The sequence below is a fragment of the Dipodomys merriami genome, unplaced genomic scaffold (genome assembly GCF_024711535.1).
Source record: "Dipodomys merriami isolate MVZ:Mamm:240054 unplaced genomic scaffold, mDipMer1.0.p SCAF_1560, whole genome shotgun sequence".
Lineage (NCBI taxonomy): Eukaryota > Metazoa > Chordata > Mammalia > Rodentia > Heteromyidae > Dipodomys > Dipodomys merriami.
This window is the reverse complement of record NW_027202894.1, coordinates 115,942-134,802: the sequence shown is the minus strand read 5'-3', so window position 1 is coordinate 134,802 and position 18,861 is coordinate 115,942. Positions and strand designations below refer to the sequence as shown.

The window sequence follows — 18,861 nt, the reverse complement described above, 5'->3', positions numbered from 1 at the left end:
ATCCTTGAGAACAAAGAGCCTCAGGGATAAAAAAAAAATTAGAACTGGGTACTGTAATCCTAGCTATTTAGGAGAATGAAATCTGATGATTATGGTGGGAAGCCAGCTCAGATAAGAGTGTCTGTGAGACTTTTATCTCCAATTAACCACCAAAAAGCTGGAAGTTGTGCTGTGGTTCAAATAATGGAGTGCTAGATTTGAGCACAAAAGCTAAGCACCCAGTGAAAGACTTAAAGAGAAACTTCTCTGAAGAAGTAAGAAGGATGGCCAAGAGACACATGAAGAAATGTTCAACATCCCTAGCCATAAAAGAAATGCAAATCAAAACAACATTGAGATATCACCTCACTCCAGTTAGAACGGCAAAAAGCAAGAACTCTAACAACAACAGATGCTGGAGGGGATGTGGACAGAAAGGAACCTTACTTCATTGTTGGTGGGAATGTAAACTTGATCAACCACTTTGGAAAGCAGTATGGAGGTTCCTCAAAAGACTTCACATAGAACTCCCCGATGACCCAGCAATCCCACTTTTGGGCATTTACCCAAATGTTTACAAACAAGACCACACTAAAGCTACCAGCACAACTATGTTTATTGCAGCATTATTTACCATAGCTAAGATATGGAACCAACCCAGATGCCCCTCAGTAGATGAATGGATCAAAAAAATGTGGTATATATCACAATGGAATTCTATGCCTCCATCAGAAAGAATGACATTTCCCCATTTGTTAGGAAATGGAAAGGTTTGGAAAAAATTATATTAAGTGAAGTAAGCCAGGCCCAAAGAAGCATAGGTCCCATGGTTTCCCTTATTTGCAATATCTAGTATAGGTATGAGTCAAGCGGAAAAGGTCAGATAATGTGATGCTAGGAAAATGAACCCTTAAATATGTATTTTAATGTTTTCGTTTCTTTCATGCATGTATTTCTAATGCATTTATAAGATTATTTCTTTGTTGCTTTGTATGTCCCTCCCTCACAGTGTAACCCCCGTTTTCACTATATTTGATGTCAGTATAACATGTGGAGTAGATGGGGACAAACAAGTCGTTTAAGGATTCAGGTGGACCTGTTGCAACAATGAGAAGTACAAAATGTCATGTCAAAACAAGCTTTACAATGCCGGTGTGGGGGGGGGGAGGGGGGTATAATTGGGTGGGGGGAGGGGGGTAAAATTGGGTGGGGGGAGGGGGGAGGCGGGGAAGGGAAGTGAAGGGTAAACAAAGGAGGAGGCTGCAATGCTTGGTAAGAAATGTATCCATTATCCTGCCCATGCAATTGTAGCCCCTTTGTACAGTATGTTCTCAAATAAAATAAAATACAATTTAAAAAAAAATGTGGTATATATAAACAATGGAATTCTAGGCCTCCATCAGAAAGAATGACATTGCCCCATTTGTTTGGAAATGGAAAAACTTGGAAAACATTATATTAAGTGAAGTAAGCCAGGCCCAAACAAACATAGGTCCCAAGGTTTCCCTTATTTGTAATATCTAGTATATGTATGAGTCAAGCGGAAAAGGTCAGATAATGTGATGTCAGGAAAATGAACCCTTAGATGTGTATTTTAATGTTTTTTTCTTTCATGCATGTGTTTCTAATGCATTTATAAGATTATCCCTTTGTTGGTTTGTATGTACCTCCCCCACAATATAACCCCTACTTTCACTATATTTGATGTCAGTATAACTTGTGTAGGAGATGGGGGAAAACCAGTTGTTTAAGGATACAGGTGGACCTGTTGCAACAATGAGAAGTACAAGTTGTCATGTTCAAAACGAGTTTTACAACATTGGTGCAGGGAGGTGGGGGAAGGGGGGGGGAAGGAGAAGGATTGGGATTGGGGGGAGCGGTGAGGCTGGGAAGGGATGTGAAGGGTAAACAAAGGAGGAGGCTGCAATTCTTGGTAAGAAATGTATGCATTATCCTGCCCATGTAACTGTAACTCCTCTGTACAGTATGTTCACAAATAAAATAAAATAAAATTAAAAAAAAAAAGCTAAGCGCCCAGGCCTTGAGTTCAAGCCCTAGGACCAACACAAACACACACACACACACATACACACACACACACACACACACACACACACACACACACACACACACAGAGCTGTGCTGGCATGAGCTCTTCAGTCTTTCCTCCTTATGAGATTTTTTCATTAATATTTACACAATATTTTATTATTTTCATTCAGGTGAAATCTTTCCTTAATTCTCTGAGTGGAGAAGAATTAGAGGCTCTAATATTTGAATTAGAACAACTCAGAAGCATTTTCCCTAGCAGAATTTTGTGAGGAAGAAAAAGAAGAGAAAAAAGGTAATATGAAAATTCATAATCAGAGTGGGAAGATGCAATGTATTTATTATTACTAGAGTCTTTATTATTACTGCGGTATTTATTATTATTATTAATATTATTATTATTACTAGATTATTTATTATTACTAGAGTAATTTGTGTGTTTGTGTGTGTGCATGCACAATGCCTGTGCTGGTCCTGGGGCTTGAACTCAAGGTCTGCTTGCTGTCCCTGACCTTCTTTGCTTGAAGTTAGACCTTTAAGGACTTGAGCCACACCTCTACTTCCAGTTTTTTTTGTGATTAGAGATAGGAGTCTCATGGAGTTTTCTTCCTAGGCTGGCTTCCAACTATGATCCCCAGATCTCAGCTGCCTGAGTAGCAGTCTGACAAGGATAGCCACTGGTACCCTGCATCTCTCTCTTTTTTGCAGTGAGAATTTTCATGTAGAATTCTTTTTGCAACTTTCCCCCATCTAGGTGTTCAGACACATCAGCCTCTTGCTTATGTCTTCTTTTTTTTTTCCCCTGTCAGACTCCTCTTAGCATCCCTCATACTGATATTGTTCATACCAGTGAGTACAGTTAAAGATTGCTCTTTTCAGAGTTTGTCCTCAGTTTGGCTGATGTTTCTTTATATCTCTAGATACTTCATTTGTGCCTCATGACTTGTGGGATCCTTAATCCCATCTTGAATTGAGGCAGAAAAGGTGGTAGTACCTAAAACATGAGTGACACTCTTCCCCCTCCCTGCCTCCACAATTTAAAGCCTGTATCTCTTAGAAAATATGAATGTTGAAACTGCTCATTTTTTATAGTAATAAGGTAATGTGGCAGTTAGTATAAAATGTAATTTCTGGACAAATGAATCTTAAGGGTTGTTTTATTTTAACATTTAATTAGATATATTTCTAAGACATATTCTCTGCTAATTGGCTATTTTAAGAAAGTGGAATCCAATGAATTCAGTTTTAAGCTGGTCCTAGAATTTGAACTCAGGGCTTGGATGTTGCCCTAAGCTTTTTTTCTCATGGGTAGTGCTCTACCACTTGAACCACTGCACCACTTCTGGCTTCTTCTGAGTAGTTCATTGGAGATAAGAGTCTCACAGACTTTTCTGCCTGAGCTGGCTTTGAACCATGATCCTTAGATCTTAATTTCCTGAGTAGCTTGGATTACAAGCATGAGCCACCAGTGCCTAGCCCTTTTGTAGTGTTTAAATGAACTATTTACTTTGCCATGGAATGACATTTTCACTCTGAAGTATACAAGTGGTCATAGAGACTAGAATTTTATTTGGTGAACATTTCTTAAAAGTGAATGAAATGAGCCTTTACGACAAGAAAAGCAACGATGTATGAGTCATGATACACATTCAAACTAAGTTTCAATTTTATAGAATGTATTTATTGCTCTGTTGAGCTTTGTAGCTTCCCAGTGCTGTTTACAGACTATGCTGATGAAATCTGTGTTGATAATAACAGCTATATTCATTGATTTCAGGACAGTTGGTCAGCATTTGGAAGATTTGTGTGACTCAGTGTGAGTATTTTCCCATTATTTAATGTGTGATGTTAGCAAATCATGTACAGGCAAAAGAAAAGAAAAGACTAACTGATTTTAATTTAATACATCCAAGCAGAAAATCTTATGGTATAGCTTCAGGCTCATTGCTATGTATCTCATTACAACTAAATTTTAAGAGATGACCACTAGTTGAGTTTTAGTGTAATATTAAGGAGTATGCCAGCATTAGCTTTATTGATAATCTGAGAAGGCAACTAAAATACTTCTTCCTTTCCTAACTAAGTGACTTTGTAAGGTAGATTTTCTGCATATACTTGAAACAACATAACCCAACAGACAGTATAAAAGCAGATGAGAGAATACAGGTGTCTTTCATTAGGCTAAAGGATGAAGTGATTTATTAAAGATGTAAAACAATGGGTCTATTCTGCTGAAATTTTACCTTTTTTGGAAAATACAGTTTTTTTCAATAAGCGTATATTAATAAGTAGTGTTTCTTTTCTTTCTTTTTCTTTCTTTTTGGTGAGTTGTGGGGAGTGAACTCTGGGCTTGGGTGCTGACCCTCAGCTCTTTAGCTCAGTGCTAGTGTCCTACCACTTGAGCCACAGCGCCACTTACAACTTTTTCTGCTTATGTGGTGCTCAGTAATTGAACTCAAGGCCTCATGCATACAAGACAAACACTCTACCACTGAGCCACCTTCCCATCCCCAGTGTTTTTGTTCTTAAGTTTACAAAACTACCATAAGCACTTGAGTTCTAAATTTTCTTTTGTTTGGCTTGTGAAACTAGGACTCAATACCTGATGCTTTGCTCATTAGCTGAGTTCTACTTTTTAATATATCTGTCTGTTTCTCTCGTGTGTGTGCATGCACATGCGAATGCATGTGTATACCCTATTTTTTATTTAATTTATTTATTTTTGTGCCAGTCCTGGGGCTTGAATTCAGCACTTAGGCATTGATTCTGAGCTGCACTCTACCACTTGAGTTATAGTTGTACTTCTGGGTTTGTTTTGTTTTGATTTGTTTTGTTTTCTGAGTAGTTTATTGGAGATAAGAATCTCATTGACTTTCCTGCTCCAGCTACCTTTTAATAGCAATCTATAGATCTCAGTCTCCTGAGTGTGTAGCTAGGATTACTGGTGAGAGCCACCAGTTCCTGGCTCTACTTACATTTTTTTTTGTCAGTTCTGGGGCCTAAACTCTGGGTCTGGGCACTGTCCCTCAGCTCTTCAGCTCAAGGCTAGCGCTCTATCACTTGAGCCACAGTGCCACCTCTGGCTTTTTCTACTTATGTGGTGCCGAGGAATCGAACCCAGGACCTCATGCATGCAAGGCAAGCACTCTACCACTGAGCCACCTTACCTGTTTAATTAGCTCTTTGGGAGCTCTCAAAATTTAAGAGTATTAGGAGGTCCTGAGACTAGCAAGTTTGAGAGCTGCCAAATTAAAATTTTCCACATGTCAGTGCTTTTAAAGATGGCTCTCTGTTTTACTTCTTTGAACTGTCAGTGTGCTTGCCACTAATATCTCTAAACCTCATTTGATTTTTTTCTATTTCTCATCAACTGTAAAATAACTAGTCTTCAAGTTTTCTACAAAGCGAATATTTCTCAGTGAGAAACTTTTCTTACTCCTTTAGTATGGATTTTATGCAGACTGGGACATTTTCTTTTTTGTTTGTTGTCAGACTAGACAATTGTATAACATCTTACTAATAAATGATTCCTTAGTCTATGTAAAAGCTTGATTCCTTTTTATAAAATGTTTTCTGACCAGGTACTGGTGGCTCACACCTGTAAACCTAGATACTCAGGAAACTGAGACGCCGGATCTGGGTTTAAAGCCAGCTCACCAGCAAAGTCTGTGAGACTCTGATCCCCAGGTAACTATCAAAAGCCCAAAGTGGAGCTGTAGCTCAAGTGATAGAGTGTTAGATTTGAGCTGAAGAAGCTCAGGGACAGCACCCACGCCCTGAGTTCATGCCCTAGGACTTGCACAAAAAAAGGAAAAAAGATTTTTTGAACATAGTATTGAGATGGCAGTTAACTATGATGGGCTTTGGAGTTATCCACTGAGTCAAAATGAAGATCTGTCTTTTACTAAAGCCATGTGACCTGCGATCCTGAACTCTTTTCTCATCTGTAAGGTAACCCAATCTAATTCCTTACAGGTTGTTAAAATAAGTACTAAATTAAATACTTTATTCAGAGGCTGGGAAGGTGTCTCAGTGGTAGAGTGCTTGCCTTGCATGCATGAGGCCTTGGGTTCGATTCCTCAGTACCACATAAGCAGAAAAAGCCAGAAGTGGCACTGTGGCTCAAGTGGTAGAGCACTAGCCTTGAGCTGAAGAGCTGAAGAGCTGAGAGACAGTGCCCAGGCCCAGAGTTCAGACCCCAAGACTGGCAAAAACAAAACAAAACAAAACAAAAATGAAATAATGTATTCAATAAGTGGCATAATAGTCATAAGCAAGCGATGGTAATTATTTTAATGATTCCAAAGATATAAAAGATTAAAAAATCTGCTTTTTAGAAGTCTTAACTTAGGAAACACATAAAGCCATTGTGATGTGTTTAGATAGTTGCATTCTTTCTAATTACTCCTCAATATGACAGTTGTGTTATTTATAAAATTTTTTCTGCAATTAACTGCATTTGTTCATGTAATCAGCATCTGTTTGGTGTAGGAATGGGAATCTTGAACTTTAAATACCATTCAGAGGACTCTGAGGGATTTTCTAAACAGTTGGATTTTTGTCTAATATGTTCACCAGAAATGACTCTGAAAAGAGACTCCTGCCCAACTCCTCTCACTCTTTGCCAGCCCTCCTCAGTGATATTTGTTGAGAATTCAGCAGTGATGTTGGCATTTAATGATATCTCAATGAAGTACTGAAAAAATGGAAGTAGCTGACGGGGATAAAGGTAGGAACCTGCTGTTGTGGTAGTGTTGGTCATCTTTTTCTATCAGCATTCTTGGTCCTTGCCATCCCTTTGCCTAAGAATATGTCTTCCGATTTTGGGAGAGTCCTGCCTTTCTCCAAAGTCCCTCCAAAGCCCACACTTTATTCCTTTATTTATTTATTTTGTTATTGTTGTTTTTGGTGCCAGGACCACAGCTTGAACTCAGCTGATGTCTTACTAATCTGAACCACGACACCAGTCTGTCTTTTTCTTGCTAAGTCGAGATAGATCTAAACAGAATTTTCTGCCTGGCTGGCTTTAAACGTCCATCCTCCAGGTCTCAGCCTCCTGAGTAGCTGATTATTGTCGTGAGCCACCAGCACCATCCTACATACTTTTGATGCAACTTCTCCTCATCTCAATGCCAGTCACCAAGCCTCTGGCAAGTACTCTACCATGGAGTTATACCCCTACCTAATATTGGGCCACACTCCTGCCCAATATATACTTAATTCTGTGGAAAGTATTTGGTAGTGATCTTCCACCATTGTTTTCCTTTGTTATGATGGTACTGGGGTTTGAGCTCAGCTCACTCAAACTTAGTAAGCAGACACTCTACCACAGAGCCATGCCTTGGGCCCTGCTTTCCCTTGACTGTTTTCAGGGAGAGTATGGTTTCCTGCCTGGATACATGCCTGAACTACAATTACCGATTTCAGTCTTCCTTTCATTGTTAGAATCACAGACACTTGCCACTGTGTCCAGCCTCTCTGTTGAGATGGAATCTCCTAAAATTTTCTGCCCAGGCTGGGCTGGAACTGAAATCCTCTTAATTTTGGACTCTCACATTAGTGTTGGAGGATGAGCACATACTAATGTAACAGGCTATGGCTGAGAAGGGATCTCACAAACTGTGCTGCCAAGGCTGACCTCAAATTATAATCCTCCATTCTCAACTTCCCAAATAGCTAGGTTTACAGGCATGAGCCACAGCAGTGACCTGCCTCATTTTGTTCACAACACTTACCAAAAAATAAGTTTATTAACACTCAAACATAATACATTGTATATCTGAACATTGTAAATTAAATGTATATATTGGAATATTATTTACATTTTAAGTATACACTAAATAATTTTTTAGAACAGAATGAGATAAATATAAGTGAAAAAAATTCTGCATGCTATTGGATCATTTTGTCAATATTTTGTGATATAGGTATGTCATTATGTTTTCAGATTAATTTCTTGCACCCAGTAGGATTTAGTTGGATGACCCTACGAGTCAGGTTTTAGATTTTTATTCATATTAGGATATAGTTAAATGTTGCTTAAATGAGTTACATTGGTAAGGATGGTATTAATGAGATCACCTTCACAATCCATCTTATACTTGGGATTGCTAAGTCATTTTAATTCTTTCTCTTAAATGCCAAGTGAGAGGCACAAATGAGCTATGATACATTCTTCCCGCCAATCGCGGGAAATTTTGGGGACAATGGTCAGATAAAGCAGTAACAATTTGCCCTTGAAGCTATACACTGCTGATTAAGAAATATATAGATTCTAAAGGCTAAAACCTTAGGCTGGTCTCAAAGTGAGTTAATGGATAGGATTTAGGTGTGTAAAGAGAGAAGGAATATTTCCTGACAGTATGTTTGGCTGTCTTGATTACAGTTTGCTCTTGACTTACCCATATGTTTACATGTTTCTTCAGTGAGGTGTTCTGTTTTCCCATCATCAAGATAACATTTTCCTTAGCACCCTTCCAACATTAATCCTTTCTCCCGCTGATTTAAACATCACCTTGCTCACTTGAATCATGGATTATTCCCTCAATTTTACTTCCTTTTTTGTTCCTAGATTAGTGCTGATCAGTTCTCTACTCAGCCACTAAAATGATCTTCCTTTGATTTAAATTTGATCTTACTTGTCTCTGTTCTAAACATCATTCAGTGGTTCCTCATCTCTTTGTTAGAAACTTTGAAATCTTACCAGGGTGTAAAGGCCCAGTCTTTGCTGGATCCTACTTTGTTGCTTTTTTCCTTTGTTTACATTAAATGCTGTGATCATACTAAACTTCCTGCTATGCTTTCACCACCTAATCTTGGCACTCATTTTCTCTGCCTGAAACTCTTCCCATAACTTGAATTCCATTTTTTAAATTCTTTTTCTTTTCTTTTTTTCTCGTTCTGGGGCTTGAACTCAGGGCCTGGGTTCTGTCCCTGAGCCTCTTTGTGCTGAAGGCTAGTGCTCTACCATTTGTGCCACAGGGTCACTTCTGTCTCTTTCTGTTTGTGTGGTACTGAGGAATCAAACTCAGGGCTTCATGCATGCTAGGCAAACACTCTACTACTAAGCCACATTCCCAGCCCTGAATTCCATTTACTTTATACAATATCTGCTTCATACTCTCCATTCATTCTTCTGTAATGTGACGCAAAGAGCATTGAGAGTGGAGGCCAAGGTTTAACTCCTAACCTTTGCTAAGAAATCTTGTGGAAATTCTTGACCTCTTCCAGCCTTCATTATCTTTATTGCCAAAGTGTGATAATGCCCACCTCTCTTATAAGCCCATTAAGAACATCTATCGACATACTATGCACAAAAAAATTCTATAAGCATGTCACCCAAAGATGTTTGGGGTGGCAACGTGGGTGATGACAACAAGAATGATTCACCCAAGGAAACATTTAGCTTCACTGCTCAGGTGACCTTCCTGAAGCATCCAGGCCAAATCAGTGCTAAATATGCCTCTGTCCTGGATTGTCATTCAGCGTAAATTGCTTGCAAGTTTACTGACTGGAAAGAGAAACTTGAAAAGAGATCGTGTAAGAAGTTGGAAGCTAGTCCTAAATTCCTGAAGTCTAGTGATGCTGTCATGGTTCATATGGTTCCAGCAAGCCTTGTGTATGTGGAGAGCTTCTCTGACTATCCTCCTTTGGGTCATCTTGCTGTTTGTGATAGGAGACAGTTGCTGTGTGTGGCATCAAAGATGTGGACAAGAAGTCTGCAGGAGCTGGCAAGGCCACAAAGTCTGCCCAGAAATCTCAGAAGGCCGAGTGATTATTATTATCCCTAACGCCTGTAGCTTCAGCTTAACCAGTGGTGGAAGAAAAGTCTCAGAAATGTTTGTCTTAATTGGACATTTAAGTTTAATAGTGAAAGAATGGATAATGATAACAATGCATCATAAAAACTTGAGAAGGAAAGGAAAAAATTCTATAAGCACTCATATTCCATGCTCATTAAATTGTTATGCATACTTCTGCTGCCTTCACTCCTCTTCCTTCTCACCTTTCTTGTGATCCTCAGCAGTTTTTCTGGAATGTTTTTCATGTAAAACTTTGTTTTTTTCAGGGGATGAAGATTTTTCTGAAGAGATAACAGAGATGTTTTTCCCAACACATCTCCTGCAAACCAGACAAACTGGCCAGGGTAAGTTATTACTTCTTGGTGATTGTGATTCATTTATTTGTGACACTTCAGTGAATAAAAACTGAGATAGTAACCATTTACAATATGGAAGTAAGAGCAAAAGCCTTGCTCTTTGTTGGTGACTTGTGAACTATGTGCATATCCAAGGTCAGAGTGGGCAGGGAGGTTCTATATCCAAAGAAATATTTAATACAACATATATTCCATTGCCTGCTCATGCACAGGACTTGGGATGCTTTTTCCTTTTATGCCTGTCTTTCCCAGGCTCAGGAGACATTCTGTAAACCAGTAAGCCCCAGGCACACAATGCTCTCTGGACAGAGGGAACTGATATAATCAGGATGTCCTGTTTGCTCCTAAGTCCTAGGGTAAGGACCTTAATACTTGATCTTTTTGTTTGTTGTTGTTATTAGAAAATAAATTTTGTTATGGAATGTCTTGGGTAGAAGAAAGACATTCCTCAAGCAACAAAGTAGCAGAATTGCAAGTTCCAGGCTGGCCTGTGCTAGCAGGGTTTTACCTAAAAAAAAAAAAAAACAATAAATATATGAATGTAAGAAAGAAAGAGTACAGTTTCCTGTGAGTATATAATGTCAGAGAGTTTCCTGGAAACAGTAGCCTCTAAAATGGGATGATTGTTTTTCTTTATAGGGGAATAGTAATAAATTTATTATTATAACCACAATTCAGTGACTTTCATTACATTTCCAGTATTGTAGAACCATCACCTTTATCTTGTCCCAAACATATCCATCATCCTCAACAAAAATTTTGGGCCATTAAGCCATTCATGCCTCTTGCCTTCCCTCAACCCACAGTAGTCCTGAGTTATTTTCTGTCTGTGAACTTACTCTTGGTACTTTATTGTTATAGTCTGAATGTTTGGATTTCCATAATTTTTCATATGGTAACACTTGATCTTTTATTCTTATCCCCTAATATTTGCATTCTCCATGAAACCCTCATAGAACACTCGTCGGAAACTCATCTTCTGCAGTTCAAGTGCATCTCTTCACTATTCAATCTAGTATTGTTTAAAAATGGTCAAATTGAAGAAAAGTCATAAAAAGAATATAAACAGTATTTGTGTGCTTTTTATGAAAATTCACTATAGTTAACATTTTCCTTCATTCGCTTAATCACTTATTTGTGTGTATGTTCTCTTTGTGGACATACATTTGAGATTAACTTGTATATATCATAGTCCTCTATTCCTACATATTTTAATCTTGCTCTCCTCAGGATAAAAATGTCCCGTTATTACATAGCCACAGTAATTACCGGCTTCAGTAAATTAATCACAATGCCATACTTTTGCTTAATCTTTGTCTATATTTCAGTCTTGCCAATTGGCTCAATTCTGTCCCTGTCATTTTTTTTCTCCAGTACTAATACCAGTACATAATCATGAATTATATATAGTTGTGTATACTTGATCTCCTTTAGTCTATAATAATTTCTCGGCTTTTCCTTATCTTTGTAACATTACTTTTTTTTTTTTTTTTTGTCGGCCGTGGGGCTTGAACTCTGGGCCTGGGCGCTGTCCCTTAGCCCTTCAGCTCAAGGCGAGCGCTCTACCACTTGAGCTACAGCGCCACTTCCAACATTACTATTTTTGAACAACACAAGCACCTGCTTCCCTTTAGTAGCTAGGATGACAGGTATGAGTGACAGCTGACTGGCAAATGTAGAGTTCTTGAGGGTTAAATGTGTTATTTGTTTTTGTTTTTTACAAAGTATGAGGCTCATTGTAAAAAATGCTCAGTGTTGATGACCCCATATAAACCAACTTATTATCCCAAATATACATGTAGATGTTCAATAAGCAGATATGTCTCTATATTTTTATTCTAGTTAATTTGCTAGGTGCTAGGGAAGTAATGATGAGAAGGACATAGAAAAATCACAAGAATAAAAGAAATCATGTTAATAAATATTTTTGAGGTCAATAATTCTCAATGTGGTCCCTATGTGGCAATTCTCGGAAGGCAGTTTTCAAATAATTGAAATTTTTGGCATTGAGATACAGGATATAGCAGGGGCATTGGCCTGGTTGTCTGCACACTAAGGATGTAGGGAAAAGTGCACTGGAGCATGTGGTTCTGGGAATAATTTTTTAATATTTTTGTTTACATTTTTTACCTTTTTTCTCCAGGTTAGCAGGCTTCATACCTTGAACCACAGCTTAATTACTCACTTTCTTTTTTTCTTTGTTCCTTTTTGCCAGCCTTTGGGCTTAAACTCTTCTGCCTGGGCTCTGTCCCTGAGCTACTTTTGCTCACCACTTCAGCCACAGCACCACTTCCAGCTTTTTCTGAGTAGTTTATTATGTTTCTTGGACTTTCCTTCCTTGCATCAAACTGTGATCCGCAGAACTCAGTCTCCTGAGTATGAGTAGCTAGGATTACTGGTGTGACCCTTTGGCACCTGGCTAGGTTTTTCTTATGTTTTGGTTCTGGACCTAGGGCTTGAACACAGGGCCTGGTCAGTGTTGTTTAGTTTTTGTTTTTGATTTAAAGCTGATAGTCTATTTGAGCCAAAGCTCACTTTCTGCCTTTCTGTTGTTGTTTTTATTCTTTGTGTTAATCCCAGGGCTTCAAAGTGGCCTGGCCAGTCTCCAGTCTCCATGCTTTCTCCCACTCCGCACCCCACCCCCTCTAAGTTAGCAGGCACTACATCTTTAGCCAGTGCACTACTCTTCCTTTTTATTTTTGGTGGTTGTATTTATTTCTTTGTATTTGGCTTTTATTTATTTATTTATTTTGGCTGGTCATGGGGCTTGAACTCAGGGCCTGGGTGCTGTCCCTCAGCATTTCAGCTCCAGGTCCTCTACCATTTGAGGCACAACACCACTTCCAGCTTTTTTTTCTGCTTATGTGATGTTGAGAAATCGAACCAGGGCCTCATGCATCCAAGGCAAGCAAACACTCTACCACTGAGCCACTTTACCAGCCCTGGTTTTTATTTTTTTATGGTCATCCTAGGGCTTGACCTGCCAGTCTTCTTGAGGTGCTGGGCTTTTCCCCCCTTCTAGGATGGAAGTTTTACAATTTGAGCCATAGCACATTTTTTTGGGGGGGGGTGGTTAATATTGTAAGGTCCGCTCCTGGATGGCAAGCAGACTCCACCCTCCTCACAGCAAAGTCTCCACCCAGTACCTGCATTACCTAGGCAACTGGGACACCTGGAAGAGGTCACATCTGCATCCACTGAGGTCACATCTGAATTTGATGTGGCCACACCTTTCTCCACCCGTACCCTAGATAAGGCCTAGCCCAGGCCCAGACGCCCTCTCTCTGCTCTCTCTGCTCTCTCTCTCTGCTCTCTCTCTGCTCTGTCTCATCTCTCTGCTCTCTCTGCTCTTTTCTATCTCTTTCCTCTCTTTCCTCTCTTTCCCAGCTCTCTCTCATTCCAAGGCCTTTCCCAGCCATGAGGAATGCCAACCTTGCCTGGTCCCAGCAGGTCTACTGAATAAACCTACCCCTTACCTGAATACCACGTGCATGGTGCTGTTCTTACTCAGCTATCTCTTTTTTAAAACCTAACAAATATGAGATAAGTCTTCTATGGCTCTAACTACTCAACAGGCTGAGATCTGAGGACCTCAGTTGGAAGCCAGCCCAGACAGAAAAGTCCTTGTGAGACTCTTATGTCCAATTAACCACTCAAAACCCAGAAGTGGCGCTATGGCACAAATGGTAGAGCACAAGGCTCTCTGAGTACAAGAGGGTCAAGGACAGCACACAAGTCCTGAGTTCAAGCCCCACAACTGTCAAAAAATACAGAAAGGAAAAAAGTACTACAGGAAGCCAAGATGACTATACAGAGTCTTGAAAGTTGAGAGCCAAGGTTCAAAGCCATCCTAGGCATGAAAATCAATGAGGCGTTTTTCACCAATTAACCAGCAACAGGTAGGAAGTAGTAGAGCTCTACCCTTGAGTAAAACTCAAGTTTAAGCCCAGGAATAGCATAAATGAAAAGAATTCTCATTTACTTTCCTGCCCAGGCTGGATTCAAACCACAAATGCTCAGATTTCAGCCATTTGAGCAGGTAGGATTATAGGTGTGAACCATATTTTTGAAATATTGAATTGGCTCTAATATTTTTGCCCTTCTTTTCACTTAATTTATTATTCTTTTTCTCTTTTTTGTAAGTTCGGGTCATCTAGCTTATTATTAGGGCTGGCCACTGTTTCTGAGGTTTTTGTTTTGAAGTTTTTTTTGTGGATTTTTGTCCCAACCTGCAGGACGTCAACGAGGGCAATGAACCTAACAGAGAAGGAATGAAGGGACAAGAGACACGAAGAATGACAGCAAGACAGGGATCCTGGTCAAGCTGCAAATTTTTATTTTTCACACAGGGGTATTTATATGCTTGGAATAAGGAAGAATTTTCATTGGCCATAGCAGCTGCAGGATTTTTGCATAGGGCAGGGTGAAAGGGTGGTCATTAGCAGCTGCAGGATGTTTGCATAAGGCAGGATGAAAGGGTCGGATTTCTGAGAGTGGTTCTGTAAACTCAGCCACAAGATGTTCTGGTGAGATAGTCAAGCCTATCTTCATGTTGAGAGACTCCTTTTGGTTCCCGACAGATTTTTTTTTTTTTTTTTTGAGCTTGTTATAGTACTTGAACTCCAGGCCTGGTCATTATTCCTAATTTATTCTCAAGACTAGTAGGCTTCCCACCTCAAGACAGTCCAAATTGTGGCTCTATATGTATTTTTCTTTCTTTCTGCATTTATTTTAGGTGCTGCTCTTATGGCTTGTACTCAGGACTTGGGCATTTTTGCCAAGTTTTTGTTGTTGTTGTATTTTTATTTCTTCATTGCTGGTCCTAGGTCTTGAACATAGGGCCTTCACTTTTGCTAGCCATAAAATCAGGGCAGAACCACTGTGTCTGAGGTTTTTCCCTTTTCTTTCTCAAGACTAGCAATCTCCATGGCTTGAGCCACAGATAAAGTTCTGGCTTTATTTATTTATTTATTTTCATTTTTCTTGCTAGGGCTTCACTCATGACATGGCCACTCTCCTGAGGCTTGAAGTCAGGGCAGGGCCACTGTGAATGAAGCATTTTTTGTATTGTTTTTTCTCAAGGCTAGCATACTGTAACAGCTTGAGCAACAGCTTCATGAATGGCTTTGTTTATATAATGTCCTCTACACCCCCCACCAGGCAAATGTTGTAAAGTTCATTTTTTGAAATAATTTCTTGTACATCTCATTGTTGCAATAGGTCTAACTGTATCCCTATTTAAACAATTTGTTTTTTCCCTTCACCTTCACAAATTACGCCAACATCAAATACAGTGAAAATGGGGGAGTTATTTATTTATTTGGTTCTGATCCTAGGGCTGGAACACAGGGAGTGGTGACTGTTCCTAAACCTGAAATCAGGGCAAGGTCACTGTGCTGGAGTCTCTCCCATGTCCTGAGCAAGGCTGGCAGGCTCTAAAACTTAAGCCACATTTCAACATCTGGCTTTGTAAAACAAATTTGGTAATTCATAAGGGTTAAGTGTCTCATGGCGGAGCTGGGAAGTGGCTCAGTGGTAAAGTGCTTGCCTTGAGCTGAAGAGCTAAGGGACACCATCCAGAGCTGGAGTTCAGGCCCCACAACCCACAAAAAAGGAAAAAGAAAAGAAAAAAAAAACTGAGTGCCAGTGGCTTACACCTGTAATCCTAGCTACTCAGGAGGGGGAGATCTGAGGATTGCAGTTCAAAGCCAGACTGGGAAGAAAAGTCCATGAGACAATTATCTCCACTAAATCACCAGAAAACCAGAAGTGGCCCTGTGGCTCAAGTGGTAGAGCACTAGCCTTGAGCTGAAGAGCTTAGGGACAGTGTGCAGGCCGAGTTCAAGCCCCATGACCAACCAAAAAGAAAAAAAAAAGATTCTCATGGGAAAACAGGGACATTAGCCAGGCTCTAAAATCAGAGGATGGTGGTTCAAAGCCAGCCAGGGCAGGAAAGTTGTTCAGACTCTCATCTCCAATTAATCACCAAGAGCTGGGAAGTAGAATAGTTCTAGTCTTGTGCAAAACAGCACAAGTTCAGGCCCCAGGACTAGCACACATAAAACCAAGTGTCATGGAGATTCCTGCCCAGGTTGACTATGAACCACAATCCTAAAATTTCAGCTTCCACAGTAGCTGGGATTATAGGCATGAGCCACTACTTAAAAATATTTTATTGACTTTTCTCTTCTTCTTTTGCCTTCTTATACTATTGTTCATTTCGTGTGTGTGTGTGTGTGTGTGTGTGTGTGTGTGTGTGTGTGTGTGTGTGTGTGTGTGTGTGTGTATGTGTGTCCTGGTGCTGGTTGTAGACCTTGAACTCTGGAGCCTAGCCACAGTCTCTGAATTTGTTTTTCTTTTATTTTTTATGCTGTTTCTAGGCCTTGTATTCAGGGCCTAGTCCCTGTCCCTGAGTCATTCTTTTGCTGCTGGTGGTGGTGGTCCTAGGACTTGAACATAGGGCCTGGTCACTTCCTGGGTTTGAAACCAGGGTAGGGCCACTGTGTATGAGGGTTTTTGTTGTTTGTTTTCCCTCAAAGCAAGCAGTCTCTGTGGCTTGAGCCACACAGATCAACTTCTGGCTTCTTTTACTTTTGGCAGTTCATGGAAGATAAAAATCTCATAGAAGATAAGAGTACTGTATCAGCACCTGAAATCTGAGGATTGGGGTTGAAAGCCCAGGCAGGTAAGTCCGTAAAACTTATCTCCATTTCATCCCCCAAAGAAAGGAAGTGGTAGAATGCTACCTTTAAGAAAAAAAAAAATTCTATTTCAAGCCCTGGGTTCAAGACCCACACCTGATACATACTCACAAATTCCTAAGGGACTTTTCTGCCTCAGTTGCCTTGGAACCCAGATCTTCAAGTTCTGTCTTTTGTGTAGCTTGAGCTCCAGGTGTAAACCACCAATTCTCTTGGTTTTGTGCTCATCTTCCACTCTGATTTTTATTTGTGTATTTGTATTTAATTAATTAATTAGTAGTAGTCCTGCCCTATGTATCTGGGCCTGGTCACTGTTATTTTGCTTTTTCATTCAAGGCTGTTACTTTACCACTTGAACCACAGCTCTACTTCTGGCATTTTTGCTGGTTAGTTGGAGATCAGAGCCTCATGGAAATTCCTGCCCCGGTGGGATTTTAACCACCATCCTGAGATTTCATGCTCCTAACTGGGATTACATGTCAGCCACCAAAAAGTGCCTGGCTCACTCAATTTTAATATTCTTTTTTTTTTTTTTTGGTTGCTCATGGGGCTTGAACTCTGGGCCTGGGCGCTATCTCTCAGCTCTTCAGCTCAAGGCTAGCGCTCTACCACTTGAGCCACAGCGCCACTTCCGGCTTTTTTCCTTTTTGCTATATGGTGCTGAGGAATCAAACCCAGGGCCTCATGCATGCAAGGCAAGAGCTCTACCACTGAGCCACCTTCCAAGCCCTCAATTTTAATATTCTTAATAGGCTCTTACAGTCTTTTTATTCACATGATGATGATGATGATGATGATGATGATGATGATGATGATGATGATGATGATGATGATGATGATGATGATGGTGTGCTGGTCATAGGTTTGAAATCAGGGCATGGGTGCTGTCCATTATCTTCCAGTTGAGCCTCAGCTCAAGTCCTGGACTTTTCTCTATTTCTTTTAGCTTCTTTCTTGGTGGTTAATTTGAGAGAATTGTCTCATGAAAAAGCTTGGCACTACTCAGGAGGTTGAAATCTGAGGATTGTGGTTTCAAGCCAGTCCTGACAAGAAAGTCCAAAACACCCTTTTCCTTTTCTTTTTGTTGTTGTTGTTGTAATGACAAAGGTGAGGTGCAGTGGAGTTGCAGTTTCATTAGCAGGTAAAGAGGATGTTTGTTTTTGAGCAATGGCCTCTCAAAGTACACTGTCTCTTGACTAGGGATGGTCCACTGATGGTTAGAATGACTTGTCTTCCTTCTATGACCCTATTACCCTGGTAACCGATTGTTTACAAAGATGTGATCCTGACTCCTTAGCAACATGAGAAGGGACAATATCATTCCTAGGTTGGGATGAAAACCAAGTGGATCCGCCCATTTGTTGTGCTGCCTCGCTCTGGGGGGCCAGGATGATAGTGCACCCTTCTGTGAAGAAGGAAAATGACTTGAACAATTCTGTACTCTTTGTTCATTTCTGACAGATGAGGGCTGTGGATATATTCATGGACTCATCCAGGGACAAGCAGGGAATTGTCTAGGATCTCCATTGTGTCTAGGAAGGAAGGGCCTCAGGTTTTGCTGCAGAGAGATGCATCCTACAGTGCGGTTGCAGCAGCCCTGGCTTGCTCCAATGCCAGTGATTTCCCAGATCAGCAATATACCTGGACCCAGGAAATGTCACCTTGTGCAGATGAAATAGCTCTCAGGACATCTATCCTGATGACCACGAAAGCCTATGCCAGTGCAAGCGATGGTGACACAATGCTGCTCATGTGGCTGGGAGTATGGAAGTGGCACAGGTGTGGATTAGAGGTGTTGGGTAGCACACGTGGTGGATGCCTTCTGCTCTGCCCACCACATGACTAAAGGCAATGCTGGATTCTGTCTGAATTTAACTGGGGTCTGGGGGACTATGGATTTTCTGGGATGCCATAGCTCCCAGGGGACACAGATTTAGCTGGACTAGGTGAAAGGGAGTGAAGGAAACCTCCAGA

At 40.3% G+C, this 18,861-nt stretch overlaps 1 long non-coding RNA gene across 4 annotated transcripts in view; it reads left to right on the top strand.

The window, feature by feature from the left end:
* Positions 1 to 3,734: 3,734 nt before the first annotated feature.
* LOC138827532 (uncharacterized) overlaps positions 3,735 to 18,861 on the top strand; it is a 31,738-nt gene continuing 16,611 nt past the window's right edge. For 2 of the 4 annotated variants that reach the window (XR_011372109.1, XR_011372112.1), the window contains exon 1: positions 16,481 to 16,871. This is a non-coding gene — a long non-coding RNA (uncharacterized lncRNA). Of the gene's footprint in view, positions 3,845 to 6,606; positions 6,758 to 14,119; positions 14,538 to 16,480; positions 16,872 to 18,861 lie in introns of those variants that run through there. The other 2 variants (XR_011372110.1, XR_011372111.1) reach the window with 2 other exon arrangements.